Source organism: Colius striatus, chromosome 2, assembly GCF_028858725.1.
Source record: "Colius striatus isolate bColStr4 chromosome 2, bColStr4.1.hap1, whole genome shotgun sequence".
NCBI lineage: Eukaryota > Metazoa > Chordata > Aves > Coliiformes > Coliidae > Colius > Colius striatus.
The window spans coordinates 111556999-111573041 of NC_084760.1; the positions used below are offsets into that span (position 1 = coordinate 111556999).

Consider the following 16043-nt stretch of genomic DNA (forward strand, 5'->3'; position numbering starts at 1 on the left):
AGAGAGAGCGAGCAAAGGATAAAACAAGGGAAAAACAATGACTAGGAATTAGCTTGGGTATTTGATCTTTGAGTAGACTTTTTTTCTTTTCCTTACTGTGAATTTATCATCAAACATAGACAGTGACAAACTGCAGGCGTTTTTGGAAGTTCTTTGTAATAGCTGTTAACTGAAAGGTGATGTGTTAGTGTTGAGAGGAAAAGGATCTCTGGAGCTGAACAGGCCTGTGTGGAAAGAACATGCCAACATCTTGCTGAAAAGCACAAAGCAGTGCAGCAGCAAGATTCCTGGATTGTCCTAAACTCTCTTGATATTGCAGCACACAGATCAGGCTATAGGCTTTGCAAATGTTGGAGGATGTTTTGGAACTCTCTATTAAGGATTACAAATGCTGACGGCAGTTTCTAGGCAAAGGCAATTACATATCACAGCTATAGCCTCAGCTCAGTGTTTTATGTTTGAGCTGGTGTTACTGTGTAGGTTCTGATACATTAAATTACCTCAGACAAAACCAAGTTATGACACTCACCAAAGCTGAGTCCTGTGATTAAGGGTAAAAACGTACAGCCTGGTCTCCGCATTTTTTCATTTCAGTACAGAAAAGTACATTCCCACACAGTGAAGGGTCTTCTTAACAGAAAAGAGATGTAAAGCTTGCATCAACATTGATAATTAACCTGCATCTTCATCCACAGTTACTTCTCTGTGTAATATTTTTACTGGTTCAATACTCATGTTGAAATTCAGGAGCAGCACTCACTGTTTGGGCTTGGTGGAGATGTAGCGACCTATGTCAAGGTTCATTTTGGCTCAGTATGATTAATGCTTACATAGATCAATGTCAGTAATTATCAATAAGTATACTTTTACTTAGTGTGAGAGTAGTTATTTTACAAATACTTTATCCCAGGAAATAGAAAAGGGAAGAGGGCTTTTTTGTGCTGTCAAAACCCTCTAGCAGCTGAGTGCTTTTACAGATATATTGTTGACTAGTGCAATAGAGAGCAGTGTTTCTGTGTGGTGTTCCACTGTATCTGCATGAAATGAAAGTTAACACTGCCTTCACTTTTGGTGGGGGGGTTTGTAACCTTACACTCAAAATTTGTCCTGTTTCCTCTGACAAGAAGCAGCTTTGAATGTAGTGCCAGCACAACAGCAGAGTGAAGCTGAGGCAAGTACCTCTATTACAACTAATAGGTGATACTGTTATTTTCTGGTTTTCATCTGAATCTCTACTCCTGATAATTTGAGCTAAATCCTAAGTTTTGGATTTTTTTTTTTAAGCAGAACATCCAGCAAGTTAAAACTCAGCAGCACAAGGAAGTCTAAGATGGGATGTGCTTCAGCTTTTTCCTGCTGAGCAACTGTTTACGAATTGCTGCTAAAAAATGTCAGAGAGGATGGTCTTTGCTGTGCTGTCACATGAGCTGATACAGTGCAGGACCTGCTTAGCATTCTTGAAGGGAAATTATCCAGTGCTGCAACTCACAATTTATAATTGGTTGCATATTAATATCCAAAAAAGGCAATAAAATCTACTGTGTGTTTAAAAGAAAAAAAAAGTAAGTAGGAGTATTATAAGCTGAGCCGTGAAAATCTGGAAGACTCCTTGGCTAGAGCAGAGCTGTGTGCAGTGCTGTTTCTCCCTTAATTATAAATCATCTCCTTCCTTCAAAGAAGGATTTTGTTCAGTGTTTGTGTTAATTTTAATCTCACAAACGTGATACGCTCTTGGAACCTCTCCCTCATGTCGTAATAGCAAGACATGCTGCCTCTTTTGTCCCTGCCCTTTGGGAAACGCACAGCTACTGCTGCTTGTCACTGCAGCCCTGGGCTTGTTGCTATCCATATATCTCCCTTTAAAGGAAAAGAAAACAGAACAAACCCCAACAGCAGCATTTTTTCCCCCCAGAGTTCCCTTTTATTTGTAGTGTTTAAGCTAGACTATGTAAGTGCTTCATGAAAATCAGGGGTTTAAAATGTATAGTGCTGCATTGTAGTGGAAAGCTTGTTATTCAGCACACTAATTATTTCTGAGTCACAGTATTTATGAAATGTCATGTAATAACTGTCTCACCACAACACAAAGTAAATAGTGCAAAATCAGGCATTTTATGATTGTGACATTTTTGTATATAAACATATCCCTGAGTCTCTTGGGGAGTGTGCTACGGGGAATTCAATAATATTTTTATGACTTCTAAAAAATGACATTGTATTTCATGATCTGCAATACTCCATACGCATACTCCATGTTGCACGTGATATTACAGCCTCAGTGGCTTGTAATTACAAGTGTCAGCTGCAAAGAGAAAATGTACAAAGGCTGGTTTGTGAGATGGAGGGGACAACGTGGTAAAACCTTACAGTGCACATATCAATGCCCTTGGGACAAGCTGTAATTTGTGCAGCTGGGCCATGCTGGGACACCAGAATTCACCCTAAGCTGTTTTCATTTGAAGATGAGTTACAAAGCCCTTGCTGACAGAGGCTTTCTGGCCAGTGCTTGCCACAAGAGGATAAATTTGGGTTTTTGTTGAGCCTTGTGGAAACGACCCATTAGCTTGAGAGTAGACAGGAGGCCTTCAGTGTATGAGTGACAAACTGAGAGTGAGTACAGAGATGTAGGAGGATGAGATGCTGCAGCAATTGGGCATTTGAGTAGTCCCACGTGGTCCCTGAGAACAATAGGTGGATACTTACCAGAATATGTGATTTCATAAGATATTGTACATAAAATCAAGCCTTTTGTGCACCTTTGCAAGCTTGATTGGTGTTAGAAAAGTCATGGGTCATGTGTATGAATGCTGGCAGAAGTGTCTCAGTATAATTATCCAACACCTTTCTGGAAAGGGGCAAGTGGTGATGAAGCAGCCTTGGCTGATATGCAGCTGGTATTAGCAGCCTCCTGGAGACCTGGCAGCATGTCAGAACTTCCAGCCTGCTCAAATCCTGCACATGGGTACAGGATGGGGACCTGAAGCCGTGGTGGACCTGCCTAGGTCCTGCTTAGTGTAAGTTTACAACTCTTGGCAGACTCGGGTGACACATCCTTTCATGTTTCACCTGTGAGCATTACAAAATTCCAAGGAGTGTGATCTACCTTACATTTTGCTGAAAGTGGTGAGATGATTTTCCTTCTCCATAGCAGGATATAGTTTTCTTCATTTCAGAAACAGAGCCAGTCTTCAGGCTATTTAACCATAAATCTGGTTTATTTTTTTCTGTGAGCTTTTATGCTTATTATGAGTCTCAAAGCCTTGCAGAATTATGATTTCCTTGAACTAAAGCTGCATGGAAAGTGAAATTTTGTTAACAAAATGAGGGTGAAATAATGATTTTTACCATTCCAGGTGCATGGCTACTTTGACTTCTTTTTTGTTCCAAGTGCAAGAAATGTACCAACAACTGGTGCTGAGAGAGGTAGGAGGCTTTCACATATCTTTAAGACTCCATATTGTATATCTTTTATGACTTCTCTATAAATAAAAACAGCTATTGAGAATGCCTCTGGCTATTATATCCAAGGATAAATGTTTGAGGTACGTGAGAGATGCTAGGGGAATCGTTAAGCCTCCAGGAGAAAAAAAAATGCCCTGAGATCCATTTCCTGATTCAGTAGTGATGTCCTCATATCATATAAAATGTAATATGATTATCCATGGCTCTAATAAAATCTTGCTTTTTCTACCAAGCTTTCATCTATAAAAATCAAATTTGTCTAGCACTGGTCTGCATTTTGGAAGGGGTAGGGGTTTTTTTGGATATGGATATGATAGTAATCTTTTATGGTATGTTAATACAGGAGAACAATAATTTGTTGCATTTTATTCACACAGAACCAATCATCTGGGATATTTGCATAGTAATTGTCATTGTCCTTCATTGTCACAGGACATTAGCTAATGAATTTAAGCTGTACTTGGCTCTTGCTCCAATAAGAAAAGCACATTGGAGATCTTGTAGCCTTGGCATTTTGTAAAACCTTTCAGTGGATTTTATTTTAGTCTTACTGAGGTGATGCTGCCATAGATTGAGGGATGCATCATGATTTTGCAGAAAGCAATGAGGTCAACATTGTCTGATGTAGTGGGTCAAGCAAGCTGAAGTGCATCTACAGTTATTAAAGTTGTCAGATGCCAGAGCCTCTTTGTTTGGTTCCTTAACTTCTCAGGCCTACTTTTGTGACTGTTCCAGGTTCATCTTTTGGGTTGGAAGATTTGCTAAACTTGGTTCAGCTATTCTAAGATTCATGCTAGGGAAAATAAGTAGTATGGGCAATGCTTTAAATAGGCAATAGAAGCCATAACTGTAAGTTGAGCAGCTTTACCACCTTTGCAGTTTGCCTTCTTGACTGGAAGGCTGGCAAAAGAAAATCCTGTGATGAAAGAAGTGCTCACACTGTCCTGAGAAAATCCACTCACATTCTGGCTATTTGCAGAAAATGATCATGTGCAAATGCATGGCAGAATTTGTTTAGTGATTGTTCCTTCCCCAGCAAAATGATTTTACCTTCTGGAAAGGGAACTGCACTAGAAATCACAAAACATACGTTGCAAGTCTTTTATTTCCTATTGACTGGTAGTGTACCTTGGTCCATCACAATGTGCCTGAGTATTTTAATATGAATTTAAAAGGTGGGTAAGCATTGCTATCCTCTTGCTACAGACAGAACTAAGAGGCTGCATAGGGTAACCTTTGGCAGAGCTGGGAAGGAATACCACTTTCAGACCTTTAATCAGATTGGTTCTCTACATGTGTCAGTAGTATGCTTGGCTGGGACTCCACTGCTCTTCCCACAGACCAGAAGGAATATAGGAAGCCTCTTCCTGCAGCTCCATCTTCCCTCAGTTGTCCTAGGCCAGCTCTTGGGGAGCTGTTGCTGTTGCACTGGGCACCCACATCTGCAGGCCCTCAGGCACTGCAGAGTGGAGCTTCTGAGCCACAGCTCAGAGAAGCAGCAGGATTGCGCTGTGGGGTACCAGCTGCTGCAGCCTCAAAGGAGGCACTCTGGCTGCCAAGCCATACTGTACCACAGCAGCTCCAGAGCTACACTGTCCTTTTCCCCATCTGTGTCACAGCTGGGAAATGACACATCATTCCTACTGCTTCATGGGTTTTGCCTACTCCCAGGAAAGACACAACCCATGAGTTCAGTTGGATTGCTGCCACCTTTGGGCTGCCAGAATGATGTGCAGAACAGCAGGAGCCAGAAACAAAATCTAAACCACTGTGCTGAGCATCTTAGTCGTATGAGAAAAAGGACCTGAAACTTCTGGGCCTTACTTTGTATCTGAACTTTGAGCTCATGGATGTTTTGGGTTTGGGAGAAGAATGGATGGTGTGTGATACACATTTGCTACCTGCAGAGACTCTCAGGAGAGCGGTTGTGTAATTCTGCATCTGTTCAGGGATTATTGTTTCTGCACAAGCTGCAACAACACAGCATTCAAGGGATAGCTGTGGCAAAACAGTGATCAAGTTTTGTTGTGTCATGTAGAGAGAGATGGCGCCAGACAGCTGGCAGCCCAGGCTATTTCACCTGCAAAGTGGAGTGAGAAATGAGTTGGGACTGCCACTCAACAACAGAGGCAACATTTGCTCCCTTACCTCTTTTCATCTCCATAACCAGAGTGTGAGGTTTCCATGGCTTGTGGACCCCCATTTGATTGTACTGTCTGCCTACTCAGGCAAGTGCTTTAATAGACAGGGCAGGAAGTGTTCTGAATGCGATAGCCAAAAATGTGATGCTTTGGTGTAAAATGAGCATTGCTTGCAGCAGAGTAAGTAACTAGAAAACTTTGATGCTGTGAGGTATGCAGAGGGCAGGTGCCAGAGAGCAGCAATCACCCATTTTTCTAAACCACAACACTAACAGCCCTACTGACAGAGGTTGATTCGCACTAGAAGTAAATTCAATATGCATGAAAGGACTCTTGTTCTTCTTTAGCAGCGAGCATAAAGAAAGACTGTCAGACAAACTAATCTCTCTCTGGTAGTTTTCTTTTCAACATCATTGAACTGTCATTTCTCCTGGGCTTTGCCAAAATGTTTGATATATCTGTTGTTTCCCAAAACAGATGGATTTTGCTAGCTTGGATGATACAGGAATTTTTGCCAGTGAGAGAGAGGCTGAGATTCCTTTACCAGCCTCTTGCTGTTATTGTGTAGGTCCTTTGCTGAGCTCCAGAGATCTTGTTAGAGAAGATTTCTTGGTGACTGATTAAGTTGCATCTCTGAGTGCAGCTGTGGAATCAGTCCCAGCACTTGCTTTGGGACCCACATTTACTGGGGTATTGGGATCTTGCTTTTTCTGGAGATACACATTTACAGTCCCAGATCTTTAATTTCAAAACTAGTGATTCAAGATGGCCCTCAGCACCACTGTGTCACCTGGCTGCAGTTACCAAGTAGCCCAAAGTACAGATTTGCTTTTTTTTTTTAATCATCCCTCTACAGAGCTGGCAAAGCATTCACTCCTTCTGGGCATGTGTGAACAGTCAGTAAGATTCCTAAAACTATTCAGAGGAAAAAAAAAACCCTCTGAATGTCCCTTCCCAAGCCTGTGGATGAAAGATAAGCTCCATTGAGGAACCTTCTTAGCTGAGGACTTGCTGAGGAGTCTGCCATAGGGACACATAGTCAGTAAGGCTGCATGTCCTCCACAAGCTCTTGCAGGAGAATTTAGCAAAAAAAATGAGATTCTGAAGTAAGGAAAACTGGAGAAGCCCAAACACCACCATGATCTAGCAAAACAAGTCCCACATCCCATCTCTAGTGAGGTCTAATGTGGAGGTTTTTTTCCCATTTGTGCTTCAGACATCCACTCCCTAAGTTATCCTGGATATCGATACCACTGCAGAATTTAGGTTATTACCTTTGGTGTTTAATGTACCCTTTTTTCCCTTGGGGAAAGTGGGTTTGGAGTCCTCAGGGCAGCCAGTGAGCCTGTACAGATCTGGAAAGGGATGAAGAATGGTGGTCCCATTCTGTAGCTTGGCGTGATTGGCTCTGTGTGTAAGTGAAAGCACCACACGAATTAGTCAGCAGTTGCTATATTTTTTTCTCCTCCTAGTGTAGGGCTGCCAACATATAAAGTAGGCTGAGTTTTGGGCTGTAAGAATTAATTAATGCTTTGTTAGAAGCATTTAATGACTGAGCAGCAGCAGGATTTCAGTCCACACTCCTTGCATATACACAAAAATGCTCTCTTTACCATCATACCAGGACCACCTGCAAGAGGTATGTTTTCTGCATGATGGATGTTCTGTGGAGGACTCAGTAAGAAAACTCACACCATTTTATATGAGTGAAGTTGAACACAGTGTTGCCCCATGCAGAATTTTGAGAGCTAACAGTCCCCGTGTTCTCTGACAATGTGAATTTAATATGTACAGTTCAAAACCATTACAGGGAGATTAGGGATAACTTAAGGTAATGCACTCAGCTAAAAATAACTTGCAACACCATTTAAATCCATGTGGGTTAATCTGGACATACTGAGGAGCAGTTTCTGAGCCTGGAATTATCTAACTTGGCTATAATTATTTTGTTTCATTTCCAGATTAACTGGAGATATTTATCTAAACTGACTGGCTGCTGAGATTTTAAAAGCAGGAGCTGAAAACTTTGCAGTGAGTTTTACAACACAATTAATTGCTTGTCCTTTCAAGACCGAATGTCTCCACACCATCTCACACCTGCCCACACCACAACCAAAGACTGCAAACACTTGTCCACTTGTATGTCTTGCATATGTGAGGGGCCTGTTTTCATTAGCTATAACTTTGCTAACTATAAATGTTCTGCAGGATGAAAGCCACACCACATATACATATTCCTGTTCTGCACTTTGAGATTCTTTTCATCAAGTTCTAATATCCTATCATATGATGTTTGGGATTCTGGTTGCACAAGTTGTTAGATACAAATTTCCTTGTAGTCTGGTCAGAGCACCAGTTTGCATAATAGATTGTCGTATCACATCTGCAAGGTAATTGTTTCTAGACAGGCTTCCAAGAAGGCTTCAGATTTGATCTATGATGGTCTGTGTATTGCTAATGTCTGTACTCCAAGGAAATGTACCTCTGTGACTGATGTACTGCATGGATGACTGATGATGTAGATCCAAAGCTAACTAAGCGTTCTCTTTAAAGGCGACATATGATATTATATTTGGGCAAAGAGGAATTTCCTGCATAATCTTTGGAGACAGCTGTATTACATTTTATGATCCCTCTGGCATTTATGCAGAGTAACAGAAATACAGTTAAAAGGCTTTACATTTTTCCAGTTCAGGGTTCTGACTGCATGTCCAGCTACTCATTTTCTAATAAACAGGATCTCAGCAGAAAAAAAAACGTATGGGCTGTACAGCTTTCACTCCCTGACCTTCCCACCTTTTCAATTTGCAGTTTACTAAATGCTTCCATGAAGCATCTACAACTGATTAACCAGAGATTTGACATACCCTTATCATGTTGAATTGGAGGTGTGTGTATGGCAGCAAGGAAGCAAGTCTTCCTCTGAACTTGGTCCATCTCTTATTTTCTTCCATAACTCTCTTCTAAGAGAGGTCTTTCTATTTCTAATCTTTCTCTGTGGAAGAACAAGTCTTGCTTTCTCACTTACGCTGCTATACCTATCTGAGATGCTCTTTCCAAATCCTAGACATATGTTGCTCCCTGTCTTTCGTCTGAAGTTTGGCCCTTTTACTTTCAGCTGTCTCCACAGGGTGCTGGTGTTAGCCTGTGTAACAAGCAGTTAGGTTATGAAAAAAGTATGTATTAAAAAAGGCCACGTTTGAAGTTGAAAAGACTGTAAGAAATGAAAAAAATGACAGTGAAAAAAGTGAACAGTTCCAGAGAATCGAAGAAAGTCCTTGTTTATGAGGGGCATCTTAAATTAAATGAACAGCTATATTATCTGGTAAGGAATAGAATCATAGGATAATTTAGGTTGGAAAAGACCTGCATTATCAGCAAGTCCAGCTGGTAACCCAACACTGTGAAGGTCACCACTAAGCCATGTTCCTAAGTGCTATATCTACAGCACTTTTTAAAAAAACTCCAGAGATGATGACGACTCCTCTTCCCTGGGCAGCCTGTTCCAATGACTGACGACCCATCTGGTGAGGAAATTTTTCCTAAACTCCAATCTAAACCTCACCTGGCACAACCTGAGCCCATTTTCTCTTATCGTAACACCTGTTTCTTGAGAGAAGAGACCCCACCTCACCACAGCCTCCTGTCAGATACTTGCAGAGAGTGATCCCGTCTCCCCTTAGTGTCTTCTTCTCCAGACTAAACACTCCCAGTTTCCCTCAGCTGCTCCTCTTCAGACTTGTGCTCCAGATCCTTCCCCAGCTTTGTTGTCCTCCTTTGGACACGCTCTAGTACCTCAATGTCCTTGTAGTGAAAGGCCCAAAACTGAACACAGCACTTGAGGTGCAGCCTCACCAGTGATGAGTACAGGGGGACAATTACTTCCCTAGTCCTGCTGGGCACACTAAGTGCTGTTTATTTTAAAAAGCGAGGGACAAAGGCATTCTTTGCCTCATTAGTGCTGCAGGATGTCCTATACAAGCATAATTATGCTTTGCAAAAAGCCCAGGGAGACCACACAGGAAGGATATTGAAGAACTAGAAAAGGTACAGGAGACACTAAGTGTGATAAAGGATCGAAAGTTGTTATTTATGGACAAAGTACAGGCTGCTTTTTTTTTTTTTTTAAAGAGAGAAATTAGGGCTGCTAAGAGATGTACACAATTCTCAAGGATATCAAAAGGTTAATGACAAAACTCATTCAAACTATTGCAAGCTGACTTACAGAAGAATTGATAATAAACTTGGAGAAAGCGCTGCTAATGCAGAGTTTTATGATACAGACTAGGGAAACACTGTCTGTAGCATGTGGGTCTCCACAGTCAATACCCCATCTTTTGTGTCTCCTCCACAGGCTCAACTCCAGTGCTGCTTCTGCATTTCAGGAATGTGGCTCCTGTCCTTGACCTCGTCTGCAGATAAATACAACCTGCCCCTTACTGCTGAGTGGTTTAGGAAGAATTTCAGCCAGACAAGAGAGGGGGAGATAAAGGAAAGACAGGTGAGGATGTTTTTCATCTGCTCTTTTTGAATCAGCTGGCTAGACTTTGCCTGCAAGACTTTGGGCAGCGGGGTTAAGTAGGGCAGGGCAGGGATACCTAGGAGAGTAAAGGGGCTGTGACAAGAGGCTGCCACTGGGGGAATGGGTGTTTTGGGTGTCCCTCTTGGCACAGAGCCCAGAGGGGAGACACCCGTTGTCTGGCTGGAGCACAGCAGGGTCTCATCACATACAGTTGTGGGCTCCAGGCACAGTAGGAGAACAGGAGAATAAAGAACCCATCAAAAAAGAGGTGATAGTGAGTTAACCCAGCTCCTGTCTGCAGATTACCCTTGGGAGCAGAGCTCATGCACGCCGGCTCTCTGGTGAGGGTTTCCTAATTTAACAGGGCAGGTGCCTGTACCCAGCTCAGCACCTTGGGCTGAGACCTGACCCAGGCTAGGAACACAGTGCAGGTAAGCTGCTCAGGAGGGAAGTACCAGGCTGGCTTGCCTGCTTCAGCCCATGCCAGGGTATAAACAAAATATGAGCCCACCAGAGGGTGTCTTAATATCTACTTCTTTTGCTGATAAGGCAAGATCAAATTGTGATGATTTTTTTTTAGGCTTTCAGTGCAGCTGGGAGTATTGCTGAAATTATATGCTATATGATAGTAACTCAGCTATCTAATTCTGTAATGTGGGAGTTGCCTTTTCTCAGCTGCCAGTCTCAAAGTCAAGCTTTCATTGCACAAATAAAATGAGATATTCCACCATCCTCCCTCCCCACAATTGTTCCGATATCTACCAGGGGGAACATTCAAAACATTTTTTCCTGCAATACAGAATGGCTGTTGGGTGTCATCAGATCATGTGAAAAGACAGCTGAGTGGAATTTTTCTAGCAACAAACGAGATAAAAAAACCAAAAGATTTTGTTGCTACATACATTTTTAATGATTTGTTATGTATCTATGTTTTTATTATTGTTAGGATGTGAAGAAACCAAGAAGAGCAGACAAGCATGCTGCTGTAGAATTTAGTGAACGTTACTTCTTACAGACCTGAACTTTATGGTGTCACACATCAGTTAGTGACATGTATTGGAGACCAAGAGGATGGTGCTTTATGCAGATGAACTGAGGTCAGTGCAAATTCTCCACTACCTTCATTAACATGGGATTGAACTTTTGATGAAATCTAGAAATACAAGAAAGTCTAAAACAAAGCAGGTGAGGATAACCTCACATGCATAGCCCACCGCCTCAAAAAACTAAACACTCTTGCAAGTTTGACATAATCTAATTAGTTATTTCCTCAGTGACATTTCTGTAGGCTCATACACAGAAGGACAGGGAAACTGAGATTTATAATGATAGCTATTTCTAGCAAAGGTCATTTCTTTATTGGTGAACAACTTGTCCTTAGTCATGCTGATGACGAGGCGTTGAAGGATAAGGGAGAGGCTGTATAGCTTTAAAGCTTAACAGGGAATAACATAAATAGGGCAAAGATCATCTTTCTACTTGGACCTGGAGTCTTGCAGTCTACCACCATCAGGCCAAAGCCAGGGAGCAGGAGTCAAAATCCAGAGGACAATAAATACTGAGATTCCTGTGGAGATTGTGAGGGAGGATGGATATTTCAGTGTCACCATAGCAAGAGAAATGGGGAGCCACAGAGTGCGAGCAGTATTTTTGGATAGTAAGGGTGTCCTTGGTGGAACCAGCTGCTTATAAAGAACCGGGTCAGGTTGCTCTGGGGACCCCCTGCTTGGTCCCAACAGCTTCCTGATTTGAGCAGCTCTCAGCGTCCAGTTCCATGCCATTGCCAGAATGACACAGATGAGGCCATGCTCAAGCATACAGAAATACACTTCTCAGCTGTCCTTCCTTAGACAAAAAAAAGCAGCATTTTTTTACAGGAATGTGGTTTAAATAGATTGTTTCATACATATTATCTTAAATAAAACAGCATCTGCCTGTTTACCACGTGACTGTCATTTCCTGCTTGCAGAAGAGGAGGTCTTTGACACTGTACATAAAATTATGCATCATTTTTTTCATAATCAGGATGATTCTTCTGGGAGTCGTGTGAGAGTTGTTCAATCAGCTGTCGAACCTAGAAGAGAGTATCGGGCACTTTGGTGTAACTCCTGTGTGACCTACTCTAGGTGGTCTTGCTCTGGCAGGGGAGTTGGACTAGATGATCTTTCAAGGTTCTTTCCAACCCTTAAGATTCTGTGATTCACCATCAAGCTTGTAATACTGGATTAAGTAAAAATGTGACTGTTTCCTTGGATTTTGGCTAAGATCCTGAGCTGTGCTCTACCGCTGAGCTATGAGTTCTGCTCAGTTGCACAAATCAGGCTTAACGGCTGGCTTTCCACCTTTTCTAAAGGTTGGACCAGATGATCTTTCGAGGTCTTGTACAACCTGCGCTGTTCTACTATTCTAGATCTTTTCAGCGTGGCAATGAAGTCAACACAAGGGTTCCTCGCTGATCCCTCAAGAGTGCTCTGACCAGGAGAAGGGGGTATGGAGTTTTTCACCCACACCCTTGCTAATCCCTTTTTGCCAATTATTGGCTATGAGCTGCCAACAGAAGTCACAAGAGCTTTTGAGTTGGGCTGGTTTAGGACTCAGTCCAGTAACCTGAGAATGCTGTGGTGGTCCCTAGCTTCCAATCTCCAGCTGGAGATCTTGCCTTTTTTTTTTTCCCTAGAATAATTGCTTACACCCTTTGAAATTTCCTGAAGCTTTCCCCAACATTGCAAGAGCTGAGGATTGCTGCTCTTAGAAACTAAAAGAATTATCCTGATCTGTAGGACAATTGCCTGTGTTAGAGTTCTCCCCACACAACAAAGGAAAAAGCAGCCTTATGCTGTGTACTTCTTAGGCCTGGTGTAACTTGAATCCGAAAGCTATGAAGGAAATGGAAAATGTTAATAAATAATGATGTTTGAAACACAAGTCACTGAACAAACCACCAGACCTTCTGCGTTTATTCCACAGGACAGAAAATGTCTCAGTTTGAGGAAAATAAAACCTTGGCCAAAGATATGTCTCAGGAATAAGCCTGGATGCTGCATGGTATTCAGAAGATAAATCAGAGATACTTACAGATTAACTCTGGGTAATATATACAGAATAAAGGCAACTTTTGAAATAAAATCAGTACAGCCAGACTACTTGACATTTCCCTGGTATGAGGAACCAAGGATCTCCTCAGGGCCACTGGAATTTTAAATTACCTTGTTTGATCCACTTTACAGCTGCCAGATTTCCATCTGGTATTTTCCAAGTCAGGACTGAGCATATGTGTGCTCCAGACTGCGCATTCTCAGTCTGATGTGTTCTGGAAATCCTGGCCTCATTTCCCAAATCCTAAGCAGGTGATCTGCACTTAAAAAAAAAAAACCAGTAATGTCTCCTCAAGTGTGTTGGAATTACTCAGTGCACACAGACCAGCTGCAAAACCGGGACACAAATCCTACACAAATGTGCAAAACCTTCAGATTGGAACTTCAAAAATATTCAGGAGAAAAAAAACCTCACAACATTTCCAAGAAAATCTGTATCAGTAGTACAACTGTCTTTCACATTCCAGTGCAACATTTTAAGAAGGAAAATTGCTGCCTCTTCCAGGACAGCTCCAAATAGGTAGGAAACATATGCCCTCTGGCAGCTCAGATAAGTAAATTTGTCTTGAGAGAAGGCAAAGGAATGAAGACTAACACATTATAAGCAAAGAGCTGACCTTTTAATAGCCCAAATATTCACGCTCTCCAAAGTAACTTAGTTCAAGCTTAGGCCTGTGGCCATCCACACAGTCATTCCTTCTCTCCCTTCACTTCAGCCACAGAATGCTGCCAGCCTCTGCCATATGCCACCACGGAGAGATGGTTTCTCATGGGAAAGAAGACAGGGATGCAACTCCCTGAGGCTCTAATTTCAGCTCTTTGCTGCACTCTCTCTTATTTCCCTGTTCTTCCACTCGAGAGCTGGCTTAGTTTGTTATTTGCCTGGCTGACAGGTTTCAGATTAGCTGCCATAGCATCTCACACAGCATTACCTCGATTCCAGAATCCACTTGTTGCAAACTGCACTTTGAGATCCGAGACTTAACACCCCTGTATGGGTGGATCGAAAGGCTTCAGGAGGCAAGTGGGAAAAAAGCTATGTGGCATTTTTCTCTCTAAACCAGTAGCAACTGCCAGTTCATTTTAGATTCATGCTGGAACCAAGGACTCAATTCTGGCTCGTGACACCCACTTCGCACGGTGTTGAGCCAGTGTGGCTGTGGAAATTCCTCCCCCCGCCCCCCTCATCGCTCCTTTTGCCCCTGCTGCACAGAACATCCAAACCCCGAGGTCTGGGTGAAGTTCACAGAGCACCTCATCAAATTCAATCAGCAATGAAATATCACCCTGCCAGCCTTATTTCGTATTTCGTTTCCATCAACTTCCCCACCCCCCGACAAGAACTCCAGAGCACCGCCAGGATCAGGGCCTGTGCTGCGGGGTTTGGGTCAGACTTGGCGCTGGACCGACACCTCCTCGGGCCCATCCCTCGCGCTGGGTTTTCCTGCCCTCCTGCCGCCCCGATCCGCCTCCCGTGGCTGCTCCCTCCCTCCAGCCGCCCCACGCCCACCTGACAGGCGGCGTCTGGGGCTCCCGTCTCGGCTGCCTTCCCCCCGGTCCCGTCCCGTCCCTCTCCCGGGCTCCCACCGCGCCCCCCTGGGCCCGGGCGCGGCCCTTCCCGGGGGCGCGGGCGGCGGCAGGTCTCGAGGACAGCCGCAGGGCCACGCCCCTCCCCTGACAGCCCGCTCCTCGCGCCACGCCCACTCCGCGGCTGTAGGAAGCGCCGCAGCCAATCGGAGGGCGCCTTCGTGGTGACTGGCGGCCGCGCTTACCTATCGAGTAGCTCCTCCTTGGGTGAAACCCCGCCTTCTGGGCCGCTGGGACCAGTCACAAAAGAGACTGAGTTGGGGGCGGGACAAGGGAGCCTGAGAGCTCTGTCTGCCCTCACTGCCTCCCTCTCTCCGCTGCGCGAGGATCGCCCCTTTCGGCCGCAGGTGATTGACGCGGGCCGCCGGCCAATGGGCTGCGGAGGCCGCTCGGCGCGGCCAATGGCGCGGCGGGGGCGGGGGGAGCGGCGGGCTGGGCTGAGGCGAGGCGAGGCGCAGCGCAGCGCCGGCAGGAGGGCGATGGTGGTGGCGTGAGGCGCGGCGGGACCTGGGCTCGCAGCCCGGCCGGCGGGGCGAGGAGAGGAGAAGCAGCGTGTGCCCGAGGCTCGCCATGAGGCTGCAGGAGGACGGGGGCAAGCGCGGGGCGCTGCCGCCGGCGGGGCTGCCGCGGTAATGGGCAGCGGCAGCGCTGCCTCTCGCCTGCCGTGTGGTGCCAGCGCGCGCGCCCGCCCGGCGGACCGCCCGCGAGGAGCCGGGGGCAGGTGAGTGCCGCGGCACGCTCCCCCGCGCTGCCCTGCTGCTCTTCCCCTCACGCTCCCCGACCCGCCTCCCCCGCCTCTGCCCCTCGTCTCGCTCCCCGCCGCTGGCGTTTTAATTTTTAAACCCTAACGGCTCCTCGCCAACGGCTGTGGGGAGGTTGGTGGAGGGGAGGGGGGAAGCGCTGAGGTGACAGGGACTGGCGAGGCGGAGGGGGGCTCTCCGCGGTCCGGGGCTCCCTGCGGATGGTCCCCTCCAGGAGGACATTCCTGCACCCCGGGTTGCCTCCTTGCCAGCTTTGATGCCGTCCTACCCTGCCTTATCGCCGGGTGTGGACACCTTTTGCTTCCCCGTGTTTCTAGTGAAGGGGCTTGTTCCTCCGCGGGCAGCAGAGATGTCGCTTTCCTTTGGAAGGAGCAGACCCCTCTGGGTTTCTCCTTCTCTCTCTTTTCACCTCCCTGATGTGCGCTTCTCAGTTGAGAAGGCATTTCCATTTCAATATCATGCATCGCGGAAGATG

The 16043-nt window shown here is 44.9% G+C and overlaps 2 protein-coding genes and 1 long non-coding RNA gene across 17 annotated transcripts in view; 2 read left to right on the top strand and 1 right to left on the bottom strand.

Moving 5' to 3' along the window:
• Positions 1 to 13229, top strand: part of LOC133624800 (uncharacterized) — a 118215-nt gene extending 104986 nt beyond the window's left edge. For 6 of the 9 annotated variants that reach the window (XR_009818120.1, XR_009818116.1, XR_009818119.1 and 3 more), the window contains 3 exons: positions 3354 to 3423; positions 9958 to 10104; positions 11072 to 12146. The gene's annotated coding sequence lies outside the window, so the exon portion shown is untranslated. Of the gene's footprint in view, positions 1 to 3353; positions 3424 to 7564; positions 7621 to 9957; positions 10105 to 11071; positions 12147 to 12478 lie in introns of those variants that run through there. The other 3 variants (XR_009818117.1, XR_009818118.1, XR_009818122.1) reach the window with 3 other exon arrangements.
• On the bottom strand, positions 11012 to 14861 carry LOC133624801 (uncharacterized). The gene is made up of 3 exons (XR_009818129.1): positions 14731 to 14861; positions 13332 to 13477; positions 11012 to 12199 (listed from the first exon to the last, which is right to left on the bottom strand). It is a non-coding gene; the product is annotated as an uncharacterized LOC133624801 (long non-coding RNA).
• Positions 14862 to 15249: 388 nt separating this feature from the next.
• EHBP1 (EH domain binding protein 1) overlaps positions 15250 to 16043 on the top strand; it is a 218274-nt gene continuing 217480 nt past the window's right edge. For all 7 annotated transcript variants that reach the window (XM_061989162.1, XM_061989164.1, XM_061989165.1 and 4 more), the window contains exon 1: positions 15250 to 15528. The gene's annotated coding sequence lies outside the window, so the exon portion shown is untranslated. The remainder of the gene's footprint in view (positions 15529 to 16043) is intronic.